Raw genomic sequence first — 14,804 nt, forward strand, 5'->3', positions numbered from 1 at the left:
CAATCAAGGTATAACAGAAATAACTACCGGTACCAATAACAAATCAATGTTAGAGGAGACAAACAGGGAGAGAGAATACGATACCACCCGCCGCCAGGAGGCCAGCCCAGAAGAGAGAGAGCTCCCCCCTCCCCTCCTAGCCAGCTTCCAGTTGCCTCCCTGAGCCCAGCCCGGAGTGTTAACCCCTTCCCTTCCGGCCAGCTTCCAGTCCCCTCCCCGAGCAGGACGTGCTGTGGTATGGAATACCTCCCCGACTAGCCCAGACCAGGCGCCCTATCTCTCCCTCCTCCCTGGCAGAGCATGAGCTACTGCTTAACCCATGACACAGTAATGGTAATTTTAGTTAAAATGATTGATATTTTGATTTCAGGCAAAATAAATATGTACTAACTCTTGATGTCTGTGGAGGTATTGTCAAAGCTTCATTACATTGTCAATTTTAGAAAACAAAACAAATTAAAAAGTCCCAAACACCAAAAGCATTCTAGCCATTACATCTCATTCAGCATGTGCATTTCTTGTACCATATGGCATCACTATGCCTAAAAAGAATGTAATTGTTTATATAGGCTAAGAGTTTGGACTGTCTGGGTTTTTTTTTTTCCAAAGGAGATTTTTAGTGGATATTCATTCAAAATTTTACCAGGCACAGTTTTCAGTAGGGGAAAGAACTTACTGTGATCTATAATGTTAAATGGTATATGAACTTCAGTACTGGTGTCAGCAATCAGCCCAGGGACATTTTCCTGTATTTCTAGTTTTGTTGGCTGATAATATCCCAGTGTTGTATCTGCAAAAATTTGCAGTGGGTGCATTAGAATTTATGATACATACTGCCTTTTCTAGGTTAATCCAACAACACACACAGAGTTACCCCTCTGTGCTGAAAACAGAATTATAGAGGAGCTTAATTTCAGTGGAGCAGACTGGATTGCAAAATTGGTCTGTGAGATGTTGCCAGTCAAAGAAAATTCCTCCACTGTTTTTGTGAGGCTGTATTGAAATAAAGAGTGGAAAAAAAGTTACCATTATTTGTTAAGATATAGCTACAGTTCCAGTTTCCAGCTTCCTCTCTGATTTGGTTATCCAGCAGGAACTTTTCCTCATTCCCTGTTCTTATCCTTTCTCCAAAGCAGAAAAATCAATCCAGAATTGTTTATGCCAGTATAAATCTCCTGAATCAATAAAATTCCATATTGGGCTTGAAACACTAAAAGCATTTTCACTTGTCCATGAACTGCTTTCATCCTGTAACAGAAGGAAAAATGCAGTTTACTACATCTAAAAAAAAATGGCAAAAGCTAAAGTTACCTTGTTGTAACATTAACAAGATTATGTTGGTTGAATTCTGTTTCATTGTCATCCAAGAGCTGACTTACTGTAGCCACTGCTGCCACAGATACCTGATACAAGAAGGGAAAAAAGGCAGTATTCAAATGCAATTAAAATAAATCATCCCATGTGCTACATAGTGGATGGACAAAGAACACTCCATAAGCATTGATTGAAAGTACGCACTACAGAGTACACCAAACACAGGATGCCATTTGAGAGAACCCAGACTTTGCACCAATAAGTTCATAAATACCACACTTTTATTAATTTAAACAGTAAGGATTACCTGATAAACATCCAACAATGCTAATATTAAAATTTCAGGTATATGCAAGTCTAACATATATCTAACAGTCTAAACAGCTGGTAAGAAACAAATTTACACTCAGCTCAGAACTGTTCCTTCTGCTGGTAGAGAGGGGAGAGGATTGATATCCCAAATATGAACCCACAAAAGTCTTATTTTAGTCTTAGTAAGTCTCACCTGAGAGTCTTCTGATACATTGGGTGTTTTTATAACCTGCGCTGTGATGCTTGCAGCAGCATAAATGTTCTGTGGTCAGTTGTTCTGGCATGGAGGTGAGGATTTCACTGTTACTTGCAATAGCTGCAATATTGCTGGAGTTCAGAGTTTCAATCTGTCAGGAAAATGCCATTCAACAGAAAGAAAATGAAGAAGGTAAAAAGTCACCGCTTTTATAACATTCTCACATAAGATCAAAATACGCAAGAAATTGGTGGTCTAAATTGTTTCTGTTTGTGTCAAGTATTCAGTATTTGCAATTTCTCCCTAGGGAATGATTTCATAGACTTCCAGAGTAGCTTGGGTTGGAAGGGTACTTTGGAGGTCCCCTAAACCAACAAGGCTGAGACCAGGCTGCTCAGGGGCTCATTTTGAATATTCACAATCTCCTTCAGAAACCTGCTTGTATTTGACCAGCATTGAGGGAAAGAATTTTCTCTTATATAATTGGAATTTCCCATGTTGCCACTTGTCTCTATTACTGCTCGTCCTAAAACCATGCACCTAGAAGAGCCTGACCTCATTGTTCAAACCTTGCTGTGAAATAACTCCATTTTGTCTTGAGTTCATTGAGCATCTGAGTCTATAAGCTTCTGTACACCTTTCACTATTCCTTAAATAACCAGAATGGGATTTTTTGAAAAGCCACCAGAGAAATCTAATCTGGAATATTTGTGCTTCTCAACACAGCACTCTTAACCTGCACTGAGAAACCTATCCTCACTTCAGTATACTGTATATAGTGTCAGCTTGGAATAAATGTAAAAAAAAAATAAATAAATCTGATGCTGGAGATACTAACAAGAATTTCTAGAAGCACTGGCTGTGTCCAGTTTGAGTCAGTTAGCACTGTAGAGTGTAAATGTCTACAGTATCTTAAAAGTCTAAACAAAAAAAAGATGAGGCTTTAGCTTTATGTTATATGAAGGTATAGCTAGGTAACAGTAAGACTTAAGGAGATGAAAAACCTGCTTATCATCACGAGAATTTCCTTTGTAGTCTATGAAGACAAACTAAACAGTGTATCAAGTCGTACCTTATCTAATCCAGTCAATGAATATCTTAAATAAGTAGCTTCAATAACTGAGCTGTTCTCAAATCTTTATGTTGAGAAGCTATCAAAATCAAGATTAGTTCACTCATGCAGCTTTGAAGTGTTCATAAAGCTTGGAATGGTAGGAAAGAAAGGTGAAGGCATTACATAGGGAGGAAAGAAATTTATGTCTATTATCCCAAGAGATTATATTATTTGATTTGAAAACATGTGCATATACACCATGAACAAACAGTACATCATGAACGCATATTTTCACTATTCTTACTTATGACTTTTAGCATGACCTTGGATTCAAAGCAGATACTGATATTTAAAAGGCATAAAATCCTTTTAAACCTGGACTCTGGTTCACTAACACCTGTGGAGCCACATATGCAGCAGTGGCTAGCAGAGCGCGGAATTGAGGACATGGTGACCTTGGAGGAAAGCTACTGGCAAGTTCAGCAGAAAGAAAATGTTCAGTAAGCAAGATAAAAAGAAGCTGGGATTCACTGAGTGATGGGAACTGTGAACTGTTGGCGAGCATACGAGGTCAAGTTCTCACACCTGTGTTTAACCAATCATGAGCTCAGCTTTTGCAATATGTATGAGTTAATTAAGTATGTTATAAAAACATGTGTATGCTTATCAATAAACAGAACTCTGCCGACCTTACATGAGGGTGCAGTTTTCCCTCCGCCGTCTTTCCCTCAACAAATGGTGCACCCCGATGTGATCCGCAGGACGGTTTCGAATTACAAGGAAAGAAAGCGGAGTTTTGTGTTCCCTGGGTCCCTGAAGCTGGAATCAGGCTAGGGGTCGGTCAAAGCACTTTCGAGTGCCGGACCCCACGAGCGAACTCCGCCGTGGCCGGAAGACTTGATTGCACTAATCAAGGTTTTAAAGACTCTTTTGTTCCCTGGGTCCCTGAAGCTGGAATCAGGCTAGGGGTTGGTCGAAGCACTTGTTGATCGAGTGCCAGACCCCACGAGCGAATTACGCCGTGGCCGGAAGACTTGATAGCTGCGTCAAGGTTTGAAAGACTCTTTTGTGTAGATTTAGATTTATATTAGTACTGAGGTAGATGGAGCGACAGGCGGCATTAACGCTACTAACTCAGTTTTTAAAACAACGAGGAGTTACAGAGATTAATTCTGATTTATGGATGTTTTCAGTCCTTCTTAAGATGAAGGTAGCAACCCTTAAAGAGACAGACTTAATGTTGAAATGGTCGAAGACACGTTACACAGAGATTTATGAGTCTACCGGATTAGAGATATCTTTGTGGAATGGGGCAGGAGTTAAGCTGTGGAATGCAGTCACGAAAGGCAATGAAGCTGTGAAGAGTTTGTTAGTCATTTGGAGAACTGTTTTAGAGATGTTAAAGTCAAAAAATGAGATCATGGAGACCAGCGTGCCCCCCCCCCCCCCCCCCCCCCGAACCTCCTCCGGTTGCCGCTGCAGCAGCGAAGACTGAGGACGGGGATGAAGACGATCCTTTCGACCTGAGCCCTATTGACCCCAAGAAGGAGCCTGTGCACGTTCATCAGTTTGTTGTTGCTGATCCTGAGATTCGGACACCTGATAATGCTGATGCTGACCTGGATGGTGCTCTTGACCTGGAGCCTATTCATCCGGAAAAGAAGCCTGATTTATATTCCCCATATCCTCATGATAAATGGGTAGCTGTAAAGGGAGAAGTGAGATGGGTGGGGGATGTGGATGTATTGCACAGTTTCCTGTGGTGTGTGTGTTGATACAGTCTCTCTGTGATACTCATGTACTAGAAGTTGGTAAATATAAGTATGTCCATGTTTCTATTGACCCTTGCAGACCTTTATAGATATTGCTGGCAGCTTCTTCCAACATAGGCTGGCCACCTGTGTCGGAACGAGTGTGCATATTAGTTAGTATAAAAGCCCAAGCTTCATGTGATGTGAGGGAGGCAGAGCCTCTGCGGGGACACCCGCTAAGGTTGAGCCTGCCACCCCACACTGCAATGATGCTTCTCGGAGCTGATTTCCTGATACTCTTCACAAGGTCCTTGTGTTATGCTCTCTATGTGAGACTGTGTAGAGGGAGTAATGATTGTATGGATTTTGTGTTTCAAATATTGTAGTTGTGTGGAGTGTGCTTGTGGGATCCCATGTGCATATATGTGTGTGTCTGTGTGTGTGATGAGGGCAGACAGTGTTCTGTATATTTTTTGTTGTCAGGTTTATGTAAAAGTTTTAACGGGTAGCAGTTTAACACTTTGGGGATACCCTTCAAACATTGGAACTAAGGGCAGTTGTTTGGGTATTAAGTGAATTTGTTCAGGCTGTTAATATTGTTACTGACTCATTGTATGTAGTAGGAGTGGTACAGAGAATTGAAAATGCATGTGTGAAGGAAGTTAAGAATGAAATGTTGGGAATGTTGTTTTTACAATTGCGATCAACAGTTCAAAACAGGACAGCTGACTATTTTATTATGCACATTAGGAGTCATCAAAACATAGGGGGACTATGTTATGGAAATCGAAAAGCAGATAATCTTGTTTCTCTACCTGCATTGACACCAAAAGACCCCTTTCAGGAAGCAAGACTAGCACATGAATTGTTCCATCAGAATGCAAATGGGTTAAAATATGAATTTGGCATCTCTAGAACAGAAGCAGAAAATATTGTCCGTGCATGTCCACGATGTAGTTTGCATAATAATGGAGTAGGCCTAGGAATAGGAGTTAATCCTAGAGGATTAGCCTCAAACCAAATCTGGCAGATGGACGTTACACACATTTCAGAATTTGGGAGATTGAAATACGTGCATGTTACCATAGATACTTATAGCAAGTTTCTCTGGGCAACTGCACAAACTGGAGAACGGGCTTTGCATGTGATTAGACACTTGACGAGTGCTTTTGCTGTTATGGGAGTACCGCAACAGATTAAGTTGGATAATGGACCAGCGTATGTAGGAATGAAGGTGCAGAGATTTTTGAAACAGTGGGGAGTGAAGCATGTTACAGGTATACCTCACTCTCCAACAGGACATGCTATTGTAGAAAGAGCGCATCAAATATTGAAAAGTTATGTGAGGAAACAGGACGTTGAGGATGTTTATGAGAAATTAGCAAGAACTCTGTTTGTTATGAACCATTTGTGTGTATTTGGGGATGCAATGACCCCTCCAGCTGTTACACATTTTCATCAAGAACCTAAAGAAAAGCAGGTTGAACAACCTTTAGTTCAATATAAGAATCCCAAAACAGGATTGTGGGAGGGACCGGTTCCAGTATTATATTGGGGCCAAGGTTATGTTGCTGTCTCTACCCCCACAGGACCAAGGTGGATTCCAGCCAAGTGGGTCAAGATTAGCCATGCCACAACGCCTAAAAGTGACAGTGTTCAGAATCGGAATGATGATGACATTCATGATGGGAATGATGTCGAATCCGTTGTTTCTGAAGCCCCCCAGGGAAAACATCTGGGTAACGATAGCTAATATAACCAGACAATCATCTATCTGTTTAGCCTTAGGGTCTGTAACTTCTCCATTCCGCACTTGTTTGATAGGGACCCCCACATGGGAGCCCAATGAGTTTAAAGCATTTGTAAGTAATGTATCTGTTCTCAATTTTACCACAGTGAAGGCCTTTTTACCTCCAGCTGCTAACACGGCTGCAAAACAAGACGGTGGCTGGCAATGTCAGATAGTGTTAAATCTGAATAAAACATTGTATGGGGAACCACAGGAATTAGAGCTTTTTGGCAGCTTAAACACCACCAATAGTACACAAGGAGGTGGATGGTTCAGTTTTATACTAAGAAATGACAATCAATGGAACACACCTCATACCTTAAATTCTTTTTTAACCTTGAACGATGTTAATCAAGCATTATACTCAAATTGTAATGCCACCAACATTACCCGACCACATGCTCTGCCACCAGGAATACTTTTGATTTGTGGAGACAGAGCTTGGAACGGAGTGCCCAGCAATTTACAGGGAGGACCATGTTATCTAGGGAAATTGGTATTATTTCACCCCAATATAAGTATGCTACAAAATTGGACTCGCAAAAGAAACGAACGTGATTTACATGACCTGGAATGTGAGGGCATAGGCGATCCTGTTTTTTGGTCAGAATTTCGAAGTGTTGCAACTGCGGTGCTCCTTCCGGGAGCTGCAGCTTGAAAAGCATTATATTTAGCAAAACAAATGGCTTGTTGGACAAAAAAATGAAATTAATCGAACTTCAGAAGTTTTAGATTTATTATCTCAAGATTCAGTTAGCATGCAACATGCTGTATTGCAAAATAGAGCTGCCATAGATTTTTTGCTTTTAGCACAGGGCCATGGGTGTGAAGAATTTGAAGGTATGTGCTGTATGGAATTAAGCAATCACTCTCAATCTATATATGCTCGCATTAAAGATTTGAGAGACCATCTAAATGATTTGAAGGAACAAAATGGGTGGGATCTTTCTGCTCTTTTACGAGGTTTGGGAATCTCAGGGTGGTTACAAGGACTGCTCAAAGAAGGGTTACGCTTGTTATTTGTTATCATTATTATGATTGTTGGCTTTAAAATTGTTATGGCATGTATTACCAAGCAAATTACGAAAATAGCAGGGGTTGCTGTACCACAAGAAAACGGGGGAAATGTGGAGCCACATATTCAGCAGTGGCTAGCAGAGTGCGGAATTGAGGACATGGTGACCTTGGAGGAAAGCTACTGGCAAGTTCAGCAGAAAGAAAATGTTCAGTAAGCAGGATAAAAAGAAGCTGGGGATTCACGAAGTGCTGGGAACTGTGAACTGTTGGCAAGCGTATGAGGTCAAGTTCTCACACCTGTGCTTAACCAATCATGAGCTCAGCTTTTGCAATATGTATGAGCTAATTAAGTATGTTATAAAAACATGTGTATGCTTATCAATAAACGGAACTCTGCCGACCTTACATGAGGATGCAGTTTTCCCTCCGCCGTCTTTCCCTCAACAAACACCTCCTTCTCCTCCCATTAACTAGCATCTCTGGGCTCACTAGGTGGCAGCACCACATCATGAATCCAACAATAAAACCCCAAAACGCTAACGGAAGCAGCATACCCTTCTGTTGCATCCTGATGTTGCATCTTGTTAGCATTATAAATATGTACTACCAGTAGTATATATTAATCTAGAGCAGTGATCACGAGATGGTCGAATTCGAGGTCCTCAGGACAGTGAGAAGAGCGTGCAGCAAGCTCACTGCCCTGGACTTCAAGAGAGCAGACTTTGGCCTCTTCAGGAACCTGCTTAGCAAGGTTCCATGGGATATAGTCCTAGAGGGCAGAGGGGCCCAAGACTCTTGGTTAATATTCAAGGATCACCTGCTACAAGCTCAGGAGTGTTGCATCCCGACTAGAAGGAAGTGCAGCAGGAGGGCCAGGAGACCCCCTTGGATGGATAAGGAGCTGCTGAGAAAAATTCACAGGAAAAAAGAGGCTTATAAAAGGTGGAAGCAAGGACAGGCGGCCTGGGAGGAATACAGGGGTGTTGTCTGGAAAGTTAGGAACTGGGTTAGGAAAGCTAAGGCCCAGTTAGAGCTAAACTTGGCTAGGGATGTTAAAGATAATAGGAAGGGATTTTATAGGTATGTAGTGGCTAAAAAACAGACTAGAGACAATGTAGGCCCGCTCTGGAAGCTTTCGGGAGAACTGGCTGCACAGGATTTGGAGAAGGCTGAGGTTCTAAATGACTTCTTTGCCTTGGTCTTCACTGGCAAAGGCTCTGGTTGAACCACTCAAGTCTTGGAAGGCGAACGCAGGGACTGTGAAAATCTAGACCTTGGGCCCACTGTATGAGAGGACCTGGTCTGAGACCATCTTAAGAACCTGAATGTACACAAGTCCATGAGACCTGATGAAATCCATCCACGGGTCCTGAAGGAGCTGGCGAATGAAGTTACTAAGCCACTGGCTATCATATTTGAAAAATCATGGCAGTCAGGTGAAGTTCCCAATGACTGGAAAAAGGCAAATATAACCCCCATTTTCAAGAAAGGGAAAATGCATGACCCAGGGAATTACAGACCAGTCAGTCTCACCTCTGTGCCTGGCAAAATCTTGGAGCAGATTCTCCTGGAAGGCATGCTAGGGCACATGAAAAACAACAAGGTGCTTGGTGACAGCCAGCATGGCTTCACTAAGGGGAAATCCTGCCTGACCAATTTGGTAGCCTTCTATGATGGGGCTACAGAAACGATGGACAGGGGTGGAGCAGTTGATGTCATCTACCTGGACTTGTGCAAAGCATTCGACACTGTCCCACATGACATCCTTGTCTCTAAATTGGAGAGCATTATTTGATAGGTGGACCACTCACTGGATAAGGAACTGGCTGGATGGCCGCATGCAAAGAGTTGTGGTCAACGGTTTAATGTCCGGCTGGAGACCAGTAACAAGTGGTGTCCCTCAGGAATAGGTGTTGGGACTGGTCTTGTTTAACATCTTTGTCGGTGACATGGACAGTGGGATTGAGTGTGCCCTCAGCAAGTTTGCCGATGACACCAAGCTATGTGTTTTGGTTGATACGCTAGAGGGAAGGAATGCCATACGGAGGGACCTTGACACACTTGTGAGGTGGGCTGATGCCAACCTCATGAAGTTTAACCATGACAAGTGCAAGGTCCTACACCTGGGTCAGAGCAATCCCAGGCACAGCTACAGGTTGAGCAAAAAGGAAATTCAGTGCAGTCCTGAGGAAAAGGACTTGGGGGTGTTAGTCAATGAGAAAATGACCATGAGCCAGCTTCAGTGTGCACTCACAGCCCAGAAAGCCAACTGTATCCTGGGCTGCATCAAAAGGAGCGTGACCAGCAGGTCGAAGGAGGTGGTCCTGCCCCTCTACTCTGCTCTTGTGAGACCTCACTTGGAGTATTGTGTGCAGTTCTGGTGTCCTCAACATAAAAAGGACATGGTACTGTTAGAACAAGCCCAGAGGAGGGCCACGAGGATGATCAGGGGACTGGAGCACCACCCATATGAAGATAGGCTGAGAAAGTTGGGGCTGTTCAGCCTGGAGAAGAGAAGGCTGCGTGGAGACCTCATAGCAGCCTTCCAGTATCTGAAGGGGGCCTACAGGGATGCTGGGGAGGGACTATTCATTAGGGATTGTAGTGATAGGACAAGGTGTAATGGGTTGAAACTTAAACAGCAGAGGTTTAGACTGGATCTAAGGAAGAAATTCTTTACTGTTAGGGTGGTGAGGTGCTGGAATGGGTTGCCCAGGGAAATTGTGAATGCTCCATCCCTGGCAGTGTTCAAGACCAGGTTGGATGAAGCCTTGGGTGATATGGTTTAGTGTGAGGTGTCCCTGCCCATGGAGAGGGGTTGGAACTAGATGATCTTAAGGTCCTTTCGAACCCTAGTTATTCTATGATCCTATGATTCATGGGAAAAAAAAGCTCTTCTTTTTTTCTTAAATGGATTCTAAATAAACATCTAAGCAAAAGTCTGCTGTAAATACTGGATGTGTGAAACAGCATAGTGTAGGCTTCTACAAAGGCACCAGCTTCTCTGATATATGCTATTCATACCTTCTTTTCTGTTTGCCTTGGGAATGTTCATCAGGTAATGGAAGAGTTGGCTTTGCCCTGTATCAGAAAGACAAACTTTTCCAGTCAAGGATTTATCAGACTCGCTCTAATTCCTCTAGACAAATTATCTCTGGCAACATTGATGGTGGAAGGACCAGCAGCACCGAAATAGCCTTCAGTCCCAAGGTAAGCCCCAAGTAAAAATGTATTGGTAAGTCTGAACCACAGGCTTCTCTTGCTCTACTACCTGTCTTCAGACCTTAGAGAAAGACACTCAAGCAGAGGGTTTTCTTTTGCATACTGCCTTGATTTCTGTCAATAAGCTGTTGAGAGATCTTGTGGGATGCATAGGTGATGTAAGTGAATAAAACAGTTTTCATCTTTAGTGTCTAACACCTGGTGTTACTGATTCAGTACTGCTAAACTAGGATGTCTGCAAGCAAAACTGTATTCCATAAAAAGTTATAGGTATACCAGAGCGGATTTGTCCTTGGGTACATTAGTCCTAAAGCAAGAATTTAAAAAGCTAGGATGCTAGAGGACAATTTTTCTTTCCAGAAGACTATTATAATTATTGGAATAAATAAAAAGTCAACATGACTGGTATAGCCCAACACACCCATCAATGTGGGAAGTGTTAATTTTTCATGCCATCTTCTAACTCCTGTTTCCAGTTAAAATCATTGTGCATTTTATATTGACTTCCTTACCCAGGAACTGATTCCAGATGTCGCTGCTTTCTTGCAAGAAATGCTCTATGTGAGTGCCCATTTGCTTAAATAACCAAAGTTTTAGATAATATATACTCATGTTTTGAATGGTTTCTCCAGAAAACGGCTTCTTCTTATAATATTTAACAAGGTTTTAAGCTCAAATACATGCTTAGATCACTAATCACCATTATGGATCCACACACTTAAGTGATCTGGAAAACACATGTAAATTTTAAGGAAATTGCTAAACCAAACTTCTAATTGATTTTACTCCTGCTTTTATCCCTCATTTTTAATTGAATTACCTAGTACCATCAATAGTTGCTTTCACCACTTATTTCTATTTCAAGCTGCTCATAGCTTATTAAAAAGCTGTTTTAATTGCAGTACCCTGTAGAGCTATGTTGTCTCAAAATGACTGCATGCAGTTTGACATATGAGTGCACAAGCACTGCAATGCTGCAGGACAGGAGAGGATAGTTCATGGCGTTCATCGTTGTTTACTTCCCATTCCAGTGTGGATTCATATTCAGTTGGCAGTAATATGATGCTACTAATATGTGAGAGCTATTCTTTGGCTTATGCAGAATTCATTTGGCAGTTTTTTAATGACTGGTCTGTGTGCATCTGAACTGTACTTACCTGAATAATTTACAGAAATGGCTAATTTCTTTGGCAATCTTAACTGAGAAAGGCACACAAAAGTAACTTCAAAATGCCAAATTACGCTGTTATTAATATCGTTCATAAGGTTTACTGGAAACCCTGTAAATCCCTAAGTAGCTGTCAGCTCCCTTTTCAGAGGACAATTATCAGTACACACTATTTGCCATTGCATACCTCTTTATGTTTCTGTAACCACTTTTTCTCCTTGCATTCCCAATCTATAATAAAACATATTCAAACTGTTGCTGTGTTATCATGCCTGTGTCTTTTGGGACTATACTGTCAATGACTGAGGCACTGCAGGCTGCAGAAAAGGAAGAGGCCAGTTCTTGAGATGCAGGTGTAATCACATGATTAATTTTGCTGTTCTGATGGTAGGGTGTTGTGCTACCTCAAATGAGGAGAGTTCGTGTTTTTTCTCTTTCATTTGTTTGGTTGTTTCCAAGTGTTATTACCAGCATGCCAATGTAAAGGCATATATGTGCCGAGCTAGAAGGCCCAGGATTTAAGATGTTCCCATGTACTTGTTTTTGACCTGTGGCACAGCTGGCACTGGGACATACAAGTTGTCCCTAGGCTGCTGGAAAGCTAAGCAGCCTAGGCTGCTGGAAAGCTAAGCAGCCTGGCTTCCTCTGACACACGTTGTGGCTGTGCCCACCTGCTGGGCACCCCAGCAGCAGGGAAGGGCTGGCACAACTCATTCCCCTTGCTCAGCTCTGGTAGTCTCCAGCTCTGCATCTCTATTGCTACAGCTGATTGTTAAGTGAATGTACATCTTGAACCAAAAGTGCCCCAAGACCAATAGTAGAGAGCTTGGGATCTGAACTAGCTGTGACACTGCCTTGGGCTGGCTAAATGACTCAAAAGTACCTAGGATTAACTACTTCCTTTGCTTATGTTTATAAAACACAATCTATCTGTTACCAGTAAGTTTCAACTATTGCCCTCTTGTATTAACAAGGCTATTCTGGAATGACTGTCTCCAACATTCCTTATTCTTTCAATATTTGTTTCAGCTTCTCTAAACAAAACACTCCCTGGGTAAATCACATCTATGGCCACTGACTTCAGCAGTGTCAGGATTTTAAAGCTTCTTTTTATTTTGTCTCCAGAAAACAGCATTTCTATATTTGTAATATTTACTTGTTTCTGCATTTCTCTTTATCTTATGCATGTCCTTACTGCACAAAATGACTATATTATAGAGAAGATTCCCATCCATTTATGCAAATATAACATTATTTGCTTTTTCACTAAATACATTTATATTTACCTGCTGCTTTATTGTCACTATACAAACAAAGACTGATTTTGATTTGCATTCTGTGTAATATCTTACTGTAGGCCTTACCCTCAGAAGCCAAAATTCACAATGCACATCAGTACAAAAAGTTGAAGCTACTTTTTTCAGTCTGTGTCACCTTGTATTTTTCTCTGAATATTTTAATCTGCTATTTTGTTAAATATTGACTGACATTGTGGAGTCTGTGTGGAGTTCTGCACGATCTTCTCTAGTTTTGAGGTCCATAATAATTCTATGTGATCTGAAAATTCTGGCAGTCAGAACTTCACTAAAACATTTTATTTTCTATGTGCAACACAAATTTTAGAGAGAAATCTATCTCTTCTCATCCTATAACTGATGCAATTTGCTTCCTAGGCCTTTCAGATCAAACATAAATATGCAAAGCCTTTGGAGTATATTTCTTGGATTGTCCATGGCTGATGTGAACATTATCATTTTGTTTCAAAAATTCAGTAGGTAAGAGGGAAGATGTAAAACTGCAAGTATTTAATTCTAAGTTACAATATTTTGCTTTTTATGTATTTTGAGAAAAACAAAGGGAATAGTGAGTTTGGAACATATTTGTCACCTAGATGAAACTTTAACCTGTTTATGTCAATATTTCAATGTGAGAATACATATATATGCATATATATTTATTATTCAATAAATCCACTTTCAAAAATGCAAGCTTTGAAAATAAATGGTACCACAGAGTACAGAATACTCCAGTATGGTGAAAGGCCAAGCCTTTCATAGGAAACACTGGGCATGGCTGCTGACAAGAAAAATCTTTCCATTGCTTTGACAGGGCTTTCTGTTACCTATTTGATAGTTTCTATACCCTATTGCTTTCTGTTTATAAACTGTCTGTAGGGAACAGATGATTTCAAAGCACCATGATTATACAGCAAGGTAGGTTATGTGCACTGCTTGTGCTACAGTTTTATTGTGAGTGACTTAATTCAAATACAACTGCAGCAGATTTCCTTGATGGACATGCCTGTGATAAATGGTGTCGTGTGATTCCCCCTTGAACAAGGAGCAAAGTATTGCCAACAGAGTTGTAGTTATTGTAGATGAATGCATGCTTCTCATTCTGCTTGCACTAATGTAAGTTTGGAGCAATTCCATGAAGGTCAATGTATTTAAGACTGTAGGAGCCTCCAGACTGCCTTTTAAAGGCATTTATAAGAAAGAGTTTGGAAGTGGAGGTTTATTATTCTCTTGGACCTTGAAGAGTGTTTAGAAATACTTGTCTTATCCTATTTCACCTCTTAACACTTAAGAAAAGGATTCTAAAAGGAGCAGTGTGGAAAACAGAAAATGCATCCCAACTGCTGGTGGAAAAGCCTAACCCTAAAACGTACTGGGTATTCTCTGTTCTAGCTGAAACTGGACAAAACTGATGGATTTATTAAGTTGTCTGACAGTAATGATGGTGTAAAATTCTGCAAACAGGTTATTGCTTTGTTTTGTCTCTGTATTAAAGACGTACTCTACCCTGCCTTTAATATCAGTTGAAATGAAGAGACATTTTACAGTTTTAATTATTTTACTTTACTTTTTTTCTCCTATATTCCTACCAATAGGAAAACTTGAAAGTTATCTGTGATGTGAATGTGAGTCTCTTGTTCCTCTATGCTAATTTTTAACATCATCTTCATCACTGAAATTGAAAAC

Source organism: Melopsittacus undulatus, chromosome 2, assembly GCF_012275295.1.
Source record: "Melopsittacus undulatus isolate bMelUnd1 chromosome 2, bMelUnd1.mat.Z, whole genome shotgun sequence".
NCBI lineage: Eukaryota > Metazoa > Chordata > Aves > Psittaciformes > Psittaculidae > Melopsittacus > Melopsittacus undulatus.